Source organism: Pseudopodoces humilis, chromosome 4 (genome assembly GCF_049639895.1).
Source record: "Pseudopodoces humilis isolate 2021_Gansu_Grassland_sample_001 chromosome 4, ASM4963989v1, whole genome shotgun sequence".
Classification (NCBI taxonomy): Eukaryota; Metazoa; Chordata; class Aves; order Passeriformes; family Paridae; genus Pseudopodoces; species Pseudopodoces humilis.
The window spans coordinates 7511597-7524468 of NC_142203.1; the positions used below are offsets into that span (position 1 = coordinate 7511597).

The 12872-nt window shown below is 34.2% G+C and overlaps 1 protein-coding gene across 1 annotated transcript in view; it reads left to right on the plus strand.

Annotated features, from left to right (window-relative positions):
* Positions 1 to 12872, plus strand: part of FBXL17 (F-box and leucine rich repeat protein 17) — a 272086-nt gene that overhangs the window by 221776 nt on the left and 37438 nt on the right. The gene's annotated exons all lie outside the window — the stretch shown is intronic.

The following is a 12872-nucleotide window of genomic DNA, read 5'->3' on the forward strand; positions in this document are numbered from 1 at the left end:
TGGTAGTAATATTTTACCATTTATCTTTTCTGGTTCTCAAAACAAATAAAGCAGATGTCTGAAATCATAACATATTGTGTTAATATACTTATGGGTTTTGCTGTGCAGTGATGAATTAGTGTATATAAACACACATGAATGTGGGAACTATAACTCAAATTAAATTCATCATCTGCTGCTGGCATAAACAAAGGGCATAAGAAGAGAAATAAAATCACGTTTGATATAGTGTTGGGTTATATAAATTTCATTTCTATATTTAGAGTTTAATTTTGCAGATTTCTTGCTATAATAGTCCCACTGAAGTATTTTCATTATGTAGAAAGATGCATATATATGCAGTGATATGAAGTGATATGAAGTTTGTGTAGTTATTTAGATGTAGAACCTCTGCATGTGTGTTAATTGTGTTTACAACCACAACATTAATTGGAAACTTGTATTTCTTTTTGAGGAGAGTGGATAAAAGTGTAGAGGGAGACATCAGTTCCAAAGCTAAGTTATCTTGTCCCTTAATACCCTGCACTTTTATTACCATTTTCACCTTGTGTGACCTCTAGAAAGGAAAGAGCATATAGTACCTGGTAGGTAGATAGCTCTCTGTTCAGGAGGATTGGTATTTTAGCCTGATGTATTTTACTTGGATCAACAGCAGTATAAATCAACTGAAGAATAACTAGCTGACTTCTTTCAATCCACATTTTGATAGAGATTTTTCTTTTAGTAATGCATAATAATTAGTTTATAAGGATTGTGTAATTTTAAGTAAATGTGCAACTGCAAAAACTGAGATTACTGAGATGAAGCATTTTATGAATTGCATACTAAATAACCTTCAGATAAAGAGATTTTCTTTGTTGTCTGTGGGAACAATTAAATCAAGAAATAGTGATATAATACTGAAACAGCACAAAAAATGCAATTGTTATCAATAAAAAATTCATGCTGTGAAAATGTTTTTGCAAGTGGCAATAAAAACTTCTGATTAGACTCTTTCACTGGACAATTTTAATTTTTGCTTTTAATTCAAAACCAATGAATCAGAGTTTTTAGAAAGATCTCACAAAGTCAATACCAGCCGAATTATTTTCTTGATGAGAATCTGTGATACTTACCATGCCCAGACTAGCAAAAGTTAGTAGAGACTGGATGATAAGAGATTTTAACAGAAGTCTGACATTTTTTTTTACACATTGGGTTTGAGTTTGGTTACCTGTTACAGTTTGAGACACAGCAAATAAAATATGGCATGAAAAAGACCATGAGCTTATTTTACTTTTCCACAAGGACATACGTTTTCTTCAATCGCATGGAAGTTCCTTTGCAATTGGATTTTAAGATGAGAGGTTGAGTCTTAGGGGCTCAGAAACAGCTCATCTCCATGACATCTGTTTCCCCAGAAATTTTCTAAGTTAATGCTCTCTTCCATTAGTAGCCTGCACATTATCTTTTTCTATATCCAGTGTGTCTCCATTTCTAGAGAGGGAGCTATACAGAGGTAGGAGAGAGTAAGATAACATGCAGATTTTATTCAGTAGTATTCAGTCGAGTACAATTGTATTGTATTCATTGTGTTTATTTTGCCAGTCTGTGTATGAGGATTCCCTAGCCAAAATGTGAGCCTGCTCTTGTGGCCAACACTCCTGAGTGCTGTAAGCAGACAGATATGAAGGGGAGAGAGAGTGAAGTGGATGGAGAAGACAGTCCTCATCCACCCTGGTCCTGGACAATACAGTTTTTCAGTTTTTCCTGGCTTGAGCCTGGCCTAAGAGGCAAGATAGATGTTCAGAGTCCCCCAGTACTCCAGAGCAATGCTGTGGCTGCACCAAGATGAAAAGTACTGAATTGCCTTCAGTGGACCAAAGTCAAGACTGAATATTCTTTTATCTGCTTTGTATTACATTAATAAATGCACACCTTTGTTCCTAGGAATAGAGGGGAAAAAGTGTGCATAGTCAACACTGAAGTCAAGAAATATTTATCATTTTTTAAAAATCATTGCTGAAAACAGTAGAGCGTGGAAGCATTTCCAATTGCTGCACTGTAGTGCAATATAACCTTAATTATTGTCATGCTACTTAACGCCCACAGGTATTTCAAGTGCACAGTGAGAACAACAGTAAAAATACAAGCAAGTCTTCAAATTATGCAGGTTTAAAAGTGAAACATATGGTTATTTCCTAGAAGATATGTTACTAGTAACATAGCATATGGGTGTCCATATGGAAAGGATTGCACTGCCAGTACTGTAGAGATTAAACTAATATATCACTACTAAGGAGATAGAAAAATGTGTCTAAGTCACTTGCTGATTATTGGTGTTGGTAATGCAATTTTTTTGTTTTGTTTATTTTTTTAAAGCTGCAGGGTAGACAGGTTGATTATTTGTAAAGGCATAGCTTATAAAATTGTAAAACATAGCTACAGAGTATTTGAATAAATTCATAAGCCATATCTAATCCAACTTACAGCATTTCTATAGCACTGTACTTACTATACTCTGCATGAAAAACCAGATCTGTTTACATTCATTAAAATAAAGTGATTCATGCTACAGCTACTCAGTTATTCTCCAGAGCTATGTTTCTTAAGCCACTCATGAAGTTCTTTCATTTATTCTCTTCTTTCACTGAGGAATCCAGTGGGACATTTGTCTACTCCCCCATTTTTATACCTGGCAAATAACCAATCCTCTCACAAAATATTTATTTCCTTCTCAGTTCAGACTCAGATTGCACTTGTTTTCTTGCTGTTTTCTGTTGGTGACACCTGAAGAAGACAGGTTTTCTTCTATGTGGACTTAGGCCATTAGGAGAAAAAATCCAGGCTGCTCTGACACTGCACTCTGCCAGGAACATGAATGCTTCCCAGCAGCATCTGGTCCATCTTTGAGTTTAAAAATTCCTCAATGCTTAAATCTGTATTGTTATTGTTATGCTATATTTGATCCATCACAGACTAAATGCTTCAGAAAGACATGGTGGTCAGGTGCAATACATTCTTACTCATGCCTAGGATGAACATTCCTTAGCATAAACACTTCACTCAGTGATTAGTTGGCAGCTGGGCTGATTTAGAGATTATTCATGTTCATGCCTACCTTTATTATAAGCAACCAGGGATGTTAATGATGGTGGTAAAAATCAACTTTGCTGGCTAAACTTTGTGGCAGTTTCATCAAAGATCTGTATTAGATATTTTTATTAGCCTTTTTAAGGTTTTCAGTAATGGAAGTCATTTTAAAGTAAATCCATTTTGGGAAAAAACATTCATAGGATCCAAGGTTTGAAGGTATTCTTGAAGGTGAGGTGAGTAAAAAGTGTCATATTCCAGTCTGATGGTGTTAGTTTGTGCCCAGTACAGAACACCTAAGTGCCAAGCATTGGATAGCATGTGTTTCTTTTTTTTAAAGCTGTGTAAATGGATTATGTATTCATCAGAGATGTATGTCTGCAGCAACCTCCTAGACAGTACCTACATGTAACAATTGAAATAGTTAATGTTTTTGTGGCATGCTAGCAAAACACCAGTCATACAAAAACATGCTCTCCATGCTTGTCCTGTAGTGGTTCATACAAAGTCTACACTAAGTTGAATGATAGTGTGAAATATAGCAATATTTATAATAAAGCAGAAACTTGCTTTCTAAAAAAGGGTAAAAATATGCTAAGCAGACTTTGAAGTTATTAAAGCTCTCTAAATGACAATAATGTAAGACTTAGCATTAAAATAATTATATGAAAGAATCTAAAGTTACAATTCTCTTTTGCTCCTTTTATAAAAACCCTATCTTGGGTGTTTAAACCTCCAAGCTTTTTATCTCATATTGATTCAGATGCATCACAAGTGCCATAATTTACTACGTGGATTTTGCTAATTTTAAACAAAATTAATCATACTCACAAAAATTATACTTTAAAGTATGGCATTGGTATGTTATGGTCATTTCCATATCTTACAACTATATGTGAATAACAGCAATTTTAATGGAAAATAGATATGTAATTGTTCAATTTGCTATTAGTTCAATTGCCATTGTATTTAATCAGATGGTGTGGGGTTCACCTGACCTTGTGCCAGGCTCAAGTCATCTGTACCTCTTCAGCTGGTGAGTAGTAAGACCTGTGGGTCTACAAGGATGATTCATCTTTTTCAGACATCTCCAGAAGAACCTTTCTGCTGAGCTGACTACAGAACTTTCTTAGACAAACAGCAAAGACGAGGCTCCTCATTTTACATGGCTAAAATGAGATGAGATTAATACATCCTTAATGCTAAATGTTATTAGTATGTCTTTAAAGAGAGAATACAGCTTTATGTTGGCACACAGCTCATAACACATCACACACATTTAGCTGTGAAAAACACCGGGTGATGTTATAAGCAAATAAAGGCCTCTCTTTCAAACTTAGTAATATCAGTAGTATTTGAGACTAAACTTGACCTTGCACTTAGTTGCCTGATAATTTGAAAACAGTTTACCAAAGTTAGCAAAGAATACTGAGACAATTTGCTGAAAACAGAGTTGCTTGATAAAATACCACTTAAAGTACCCAGCCCCTGTTTAAAACCACATTTTGAAATTGCAAATACATTTTTCTGTATCCTAGTAAATCATCAACATACACTGACATTTTTTCTAAGACACCTTTTTTAAAGCATTGATATTTAGTAATTCAGAATTTTCTTTAAGGAGTTTTAACTACAGTTGTTTCTTTTGTTCTCCTAAAAGTTGAGAGTCAATACAAGATCTAGTTAATTTAGGAATGCGTTATTAAATGTCTCTAAATGCGTCAGTTTTAAGCTTATGCAATCTCTAATTTAGTTGTGCATTTTCTGTATGTCTTAGCGAGAAACATAATTCTGGATGATAAATACTAGACCAGCAGAGACTAAGCAAGTAGTAATGGTGATGATCTCAGGTGACAGGGGAGGGGTTTAGACATATATCCCACACAGAACATCTTAGCTGATTCATCTAAGGGAAGGGAAAAACATATTTAAACAGGTTTTTAGCCAGAATCATGAATCATGGGTGTCAGTAAACTTCAAGAATGAGAGAGGAGTATCTGCAAAATCAGAAAGAAAAGGCAGAAAGTAGTCTGGAAGTGTCACATACAACTGTACCAGCTACAGTGAGTTTAGATTAGTGTCTGCATCAGGATTAATGGGAATGAAAGCCTCTCTGCTGTAGCTACTCTCTGTATTCTACTAGTTGTAAATTCTTTTAAAATCTTGAGCTAACAGAGTTAAGAATCATAAAGTCAAAAGTGAATGTGGATTTGTTCAGATGCCTTGAGTGGCTGTAGCTGCTCTGATCATCGCAGATTCTGCTCTCATGCCCAGGAGGGGGATAGGTGTGTATGTGTTAGCTCAGAGTGGAGCAAGGACCTTTGGGCTGCATGTGCTCCTCAGCCACGAGGTGCAGAGGGCTTGCCCTACACCTCTGCACATCCACACCTCTCAAGACTACCAAGGATGAGCCAGTATGAAAGTTTGCTTAATAAGAGTGCAGTGATTACTGTTTAGATGGGCAGGAGGAAATCAATCTCAATGCCTTTTGCCACTGCCATCCCTCATGTGAGGTTCACTTAAAATAGATGTGATAAGGCTACCACAGATATATGCCAGGAAATTCCAAGACTGACTGAACTGATATAAAAGAGGTAAGCACTTTCTGAATACTGCACCAGTATTTTATTTTCTTTAATGTCTTAAACAGATTAGTTTCCATTCTGATGGCAGACTATTTAAAATGCCATGATAGAATGGTTAATACAAAATATAATTTTATAAAATATATAATTTTAATTTTATACCAAGATCAGGTTTCCTCAATCCTTAACTATGGATTTTGGATTTTGGTGGGTTTGGGATTTTTTTAAAAATTTCTCCTTTTTCTGCTGGTCCCACAAAATCTTCTGGCATCTGAAATTTGTCTTAATTCTGCTGAGCCTCCTCCCATATGCTGGTTGCATAGACTGTGTACCCTTTATCAGCAGAAGAGTACCCAGGTGGAAGCCAGGACAAATTTCAGTTTGCTGCTTTGCTTCTCTGCCTTGGAGATTTAAACTTTGTCCAAATGAGACGTTACACTGTTTTAATTAAAATGTTTTTAAGTCAATATAGTTAAATCTGTTCAAACTCCTTATACAGAAGCACTTAAACCTGCTTAACCTTTGCTAGAATTGGTTTAGCTAACATTGATAAATTGCTGAAGTAAGCTAAATTAATTTAAGTGAGGTCTTAGCTGGGATAAGTGCATTTACATTAGACGTTTGCACCAGTTTAACTGGATTTAAAATCAATCAGTTTAGTTAAATCAATGCATTTTTCCCTTGTATAGGCATGACCTTAGTTAAATAATTTTGTTGTGTGCAGCATAGGTCTTGCAAAAAAAAAAAAAAGCAAAATACATATTTTCTGAAATACATATTTTTTTTTCTAAGTAAATTGGTTGAAGATTTGAGTACATAGTTCAGCTTATGACAGGTTTGTGATATCTTTAAATCATGTTTAAGATTCCTTGTATGTTTCATGGTTTTTATATCAGTATGATTTTGTTTTAGAGACAGGAAATTAGTCACTTGTCTGAAATTGAGAGGTCTGGAATCTCTGTCAGCTGACATTGTTACTTCTTGGTGTTTCAACCAGGATAAGGTGAACAAAACAACAAATAAGTGGCCACTTAACTACTTGGTTCAGAATCAAAAATATACTTCTGGAATTATTTCACCAAGCGAATCTGTTCAAATTTTTAAATAAAAACTTCACTGTTCTTTAACTGTTATCAGCAGATTTACTGATAGCAGTAATGTAATGCATGTATTATTAAATCCTTGATACTTGACCTAAATATAAAAGCTGAAAGGTGATCCAAAGAAAATGATTGTTTAAATTATGGTTGAAAATTTTTCAACATTTCTGCATTCTGTTTCAGTATGAATTCTTATAGAACTTACTACCTTCCATGTCCAAAAATAAATCTCAGATATCTGAGGAACAAGAGCTGATGTCATATGTGAATTTTGTTCCTTTGTGAGATGTAACACTTGATTAAAGTGTAATACTTAACTAAGTGTGGCTGTATACCTTGCAACAATTAGGATTTTTTAATTGTGCTTGGTTTAAGGTCACACTCTTTGTATCAAACAAGGAAAAGCTGAAATAGAAATCTGTTTGGTTTTTTGATTGATTTTGGGTTTGTTTTTTGATTGATTTTGGGTTTGTTTTTTGTTTTGGGTTTTTTTGTTTGGTTTTTTGTTGTTTTTCTGGGGGGGTTTTGGAGGGTTTTTGGGGTGTGGTTTTTTTTGTTTTGTTTCTGTTTTTTTTTTTTTTTTGTCAGTTTGGTTTGGGATTTTTGGGAGATTTTTTGGTTGGTTGGTTGGTTGGTTGGTTTTTAGGGTTTTTTTTGAAAGTAGTTTGGGTAATAGCTGGCAAAACCATACTCAGATTTATTTTGTAATCTAAAAGTCAAACAGTATACAATAACCAGGGAAATTAATTTTTATTTTCTTATGTTCTATCCCCTAAGACTCAATTAACAAGCATCTAACTTGTTCGGGCTTTTTTTACAGGAAAGTGGTTTTGATCTTTGAAGTCAGAGGCTTGACTGCTTTCATTTTACATGCCAGAAAATTAAATTTAAATTGTGGTTTTAACAAGAATATTTATAATAGATATGCCTTGCATAATATGATTACATATGTTCTTTATCATCCAGCTCTATACTTGACAGTATTCCCCAACAAAGCTGGTCCTAGGCACCTGTGATTCACCATATAAAAAGGCAATAGGATTTCTGTGCCAGCTTTTAAAATACGTTGGAATATGCATGCTGTGTTTACTTAAAATGGTTTATCTCACTGAATTTGTCAAAGATTGCATAATAAAACTTTAAATTTGTTATCTTTTGTTTAAAAAAAACAACAAAAACAACAAAAAAACCCTATGGCCAGTGATTCTTTGTTAGACAGAGGTTCCTAGGGGAAAGTAACAGTAATTATGGAGCTCCAAAAGAGCTTTGGAGACATCATTTCCAGGGGACTTTATGCAAGGGGATTAGAATTTCACATTTTGTTTTCTCATCTCATGAGCTACCACCTGCAGAAAGGACGCAAGACTTAAAATCTTCTTTTATCAGGATAAACACTAATCTCTTGATCACCTTAGAAATAGTATATTATTTTCCTGAGATAAAGGTTTATTTCTTTATATATTTCAAAATATATCTGTAATGCTGTCATATTGTAAGTCTTGTGTGAAATTACTATCTCCTCTCAAACGTCTATTAGTGTAATGAAGTTTCTATTCTATAATTCTTTTTAATGGGCTCTGAATACTCTGCAGTACATGCTGGGTACTGGGCTTCTGCCCAGTAAAGCTTGAAATCTGAGCTATTACATGAATGATCCATCTCTCTTTGTGTTCAGCAGATGCACTTTGTCAGGATTTCTGTTTTCATATCAAAGTTCATGATGAAGAGTCTGCAGTACTTGTAATGCATTTGTGCTGAATTCTGCACTCTTGGTTCTTCTGGTGCTACCATACTGAACTAGCCCTGAAAATGTTCCAGTGAAATTTTGCAGCTGCACATACATTCATGGTATACTTGAGAAAAAAAAAATGAAGAGTGAGAGATCCTGGGCTCATCCAATTTGATAACAGGCATGCAGTTAGCATCTGATTCTTAACTTATTATAACTTATAATAGATTTCTGCTAAAATAGATTTTGTTGTGAAGGTTTGAGGAACAGTTTGAGATTTTGGCACACTCTGGCATGTTTGTTGCAGATATTTTCCCAGCTGTTTAACTCAGCCTTTACCAAATACTCATTGTGTATGTGTGGATGTTTGCATTCAGCTCAGGAGTCTCACTATCTGCCTGTCTTACTATATCTACTTGCACTTAACAGTCATTTCAACATTTTGGTTTTTGTTTACACTGTTTTTAGAGGGAATTTGAAGGCTGATCATTTAGCTATGCATGTGTTTCAAACTGTTAAAGCTTCTGGTTACGTATTGTTTTGATAAGAACTTCCAGGATATGACGTATTTCAGATACACAAAATTGATGCATATAAGAGTTAGCAGTGCTAAAATATTTCACATACAATCCCCAAATAAACTTTCTTTCCAAAAAATTAAATAGAAAAGTAACTTGCTTGGGTACAAAGCAAGTGTCGTTTTAAGTCCTCAGCATGCTCAATATTTATAGTAGGGCTTCTTTTTACTGTTGATGTAGCAAAACTCAGGGACCATATACAGAGAGAAGGGAAAAGATTTTCCATTTCACTGACAATATTTTTCCCTCTATTAAATGACCTGTGGATATATAAACCATGAAAGAGTGTGTTTGACGAAGCAAGGTTTGAATTATATCTAAAGATATTCTGTATATTCAGTATGTAATTGTGGTCATTCGCTGAATAAAGTATCTTTTTGGAGAAATCAGTACGCAACTAACTAAAATGTAAAAGTACTCAGAACTAGGAGAATATTGATCTCTGTTCTTTTTGTAAGAGGTAATTCTAGATCAACAGTGAGTCTGTTAAAGGAAAAAGATGCTTTTTCTGAAAGCATGGGCATGTCCCATCCAGCTGCTGTCAACTTCTTTTAATGCCTCTGACCAAAAAACTGCAATGATTTTTTAAGGCTTTTGACCTGAGTTCATTTTTAAAAATTAACCTTTACTGGAGGAATAAAATTGCTTTTCATTTAAAGACGGTGCTTGTGTCTACAGGTAAAATACAATTTTATTTCTGTTGTTTAGAAAAGAGATCTCTAGTGAAAATGAAATCAACTTCCTGCTTGACATATCAAATCATAAACTAAAACTATTTTACATAAATATCGCACTGAAAAGTTTTAGAGCCCTGAGTGGAACGGATTGCTACTGTATACTTACTTCACTGCAAAACTAGTCAAAGGTTCACTGAAAAGCTGGTCAAAGGATTCAGTTTCATTTCCCTTTTTAATCTTGGTAAAAGCTATTCCTGAGAGTTTGAACATGCACCATAGGCATCCTATTTTCCCATTATTCGCCTCTACATGCTTCTTCTCTTCATGAGACTTTATGATACGACCAGGTTTCCTGCACCAGTGGTCAAAGAGAAACAATATATTCTCACACTGATTATTATTTAGAATCTCTTTTGTTATGGATGAGAGTATGTCCAAAGGCTGCTTTTCCCAGGACAACGCTAATGTTTTTAAATGGCCCCTGCAGGCAACCGGAACTTCAGATCTCTGAGAGTGACACATGCAGCCCTGAAATACTTTCTTTTCTGCACTTAAATGCCAAAGAAGGTCAGGGGAAAAAAAACCTAGGTGGAAAAAGCGTAATTCATGCTGTTGCGTGGGAAGAGTGGAAGTGCTTGCAGAACAACTGCTCAGCTTTGAATTAAAAAAAGGTGTTTTATGATTCCTCTCTTCCCTTTCTAGCACTCTCCAGCAAAACTTGGAGTGGTTATACATTGATCCTAAAGACACAAAAATTATTAAAGAAAGACATTAAAAACAATAAACAGTTCATAATAGTGTCCTCTAATAAATATATATATTCATTGATTGTACGTTTGTATTGCATATGGAGAAAGCAGCGTGTCAAAAGACTTAATTAACTAGGGGAAAAACATCAGGACATTCATGCTCTATTCCTGTCCCTGTCGCTGATTTCATTAAGTTTTGGGAGTTTCACTTAATTTAGCCTGTTCCTTTTTCCTATCTGATAAAACCAGCTTTTTTGAAATGGCTTTTAGATGGTATCTTTTACCTATGATACTAATGCTACCAACCTTTAATCAAGAACATTTTACTGTAATTACATTATTACATTGGAATAGTGCTTCACAACCCTTGCCATCACTGAAATCTCATTTCAGTGCATCATGAGGAGTGTTCCCAGGTAGTCAAATGATTTGGCACTGCAACACAGCACATGATCTGCAGGTTGCTGTCAGCTGCCCTAGTGCAAACATTAAATTTAGATATGTGTTCACTCATTTCTGTCTTCTGTGAGGGAATTGATAGAGTGAAGAAAAAAGCTAGAAACAGGAGAGTAGTGGAAATCTGTCATGGGATTAGTAATATTCATGAAGACTTTCAAGTCTGTGAAGTTCTCAGGCTTTTTATATTTTATCATTAAAAATAGAGATTCATTTTTTTGTATAAAGAGTATTGCCAATGGCTCCCAGCTTTAGGAACAATATATGATTCCAGATGTACTGCATGTATTGCAGGAAAACTCTTGTCTAAACTCCTTAGCTAACCTTGAAAAAAAATGAGGTTTTTGAAGAGGGGTCAAATCAAATGCACTATACAAAACCTTGAGGATTTGGTCCTTTGATAATGGAGAAAATCTGCTTCAAAATTGCATTCTTTATTTCTCTTTTTTAGTATTTTCAGATAATAGATATATTTGCTTGTACAGCCAGTATTTACTAGTATAGCAAGTATTCAGATTAAGTTCATAGACTTACCCAAGCTGAAAGATAGTTTTTAAATTGTGTAAAATCACATTCAATTTGTCCCCTTAGCAGAAAATGAAAAAAAAAAAAAATCAATGAATTCCACAAATTAGTCAGATGTTGTTTTTCCTATTGTTCCTGCAAGCAGACTTCCAAAATCTTTCTAGTCAAAATAAAGAGGGCTTGATCCCATTCTTTTCCAAAAAAGATCAGTGGCAACTTTATAGCTGACTGTTGGAGAGGTATTGACCCCGAACACAGCACTATTTTTGTAAAGTGATTTTCAGAACTCCACGCAATAGTTCATCAATTGAGGAGAAAGCCTATAATCAGAACCTATGCACATACACAAGAGGGAAATCAGCTTCATCCTGATTCTTTGACATTTTCTTGCTTTTGAGTAGATATAAATAAAAGTGTGTGTGTCAGCTTTTTGGTAGTTACCCTGCAATCAGCTGGCCTAAAGAGACATTTCACAAGTTACGTTTTTCATCTTTTTTTTTTTTTTTTTTTTTTTTTGTCATTGAACATTACACTTGATCTTTTTCTTTCACTTTGTTTCTGTCTCTATCTACATATATTCATATAATATGAAGGATGAACTAGCAAAAACATAATTAACAAAGAGACAAGTTAACAAAAGAAGCTGTTCAAATGGATTGTAAATTATTATACCTATTTATCTATTATTAATGCAACTATTTGACAACAATCTTCCAAGTTTGCAACTAGAGCAGTCAGATCAAAGAAGGATAAAAGAAAAAGAAAATATTATTTAATTAGATCATGGTTTTTTCCATCTGTGAAAGCTGTTTTATAAAGGACATACCCATTCCCTCACAATTTTGTTTAAATAGCTTACTTTAATTTAATCTACATGTATTTTACATTCAGACTTTTGTTTTTTAGCAAGGAGAATTCTTATTTCAGCAGTATTCTGAATTATTGAAAAAACTGCATGTGGAGGTGTCTCATTTACAGTCAGACAAATATTATTACTAAGGAAAAAATCATTATAATACTTCTTAATATATTTCACAATAAATTATATATTTTACCTTTTTATTCTTCAATTATAGATGTACTAAAGCTTTTTCATTTCAAAATGCAATGTAAAATGTAAGATTTTAAGTTTTCTATATAGGAAGGTCTTGAAAAGTACCTTCCAGGAAGAAATAAGCAAATTGTGCCCTTGTGATAGTTCACATCCCAAATTGGTTTTAAACAAGCTACTGTTTTTCATAAATATTCTCAATTAGCTTCTCTATTGGTTAGCTTCCTGTTCTAGATTTATCCAATTTGCCAGATGTCCAAGTGGATGAGTCCATATGTAATCTGTTCTACTGCAAGGTGTAAGAGTAAACTCTTTTTTGTTTAACCAGCTTTTTTGCAATTTCCACTATC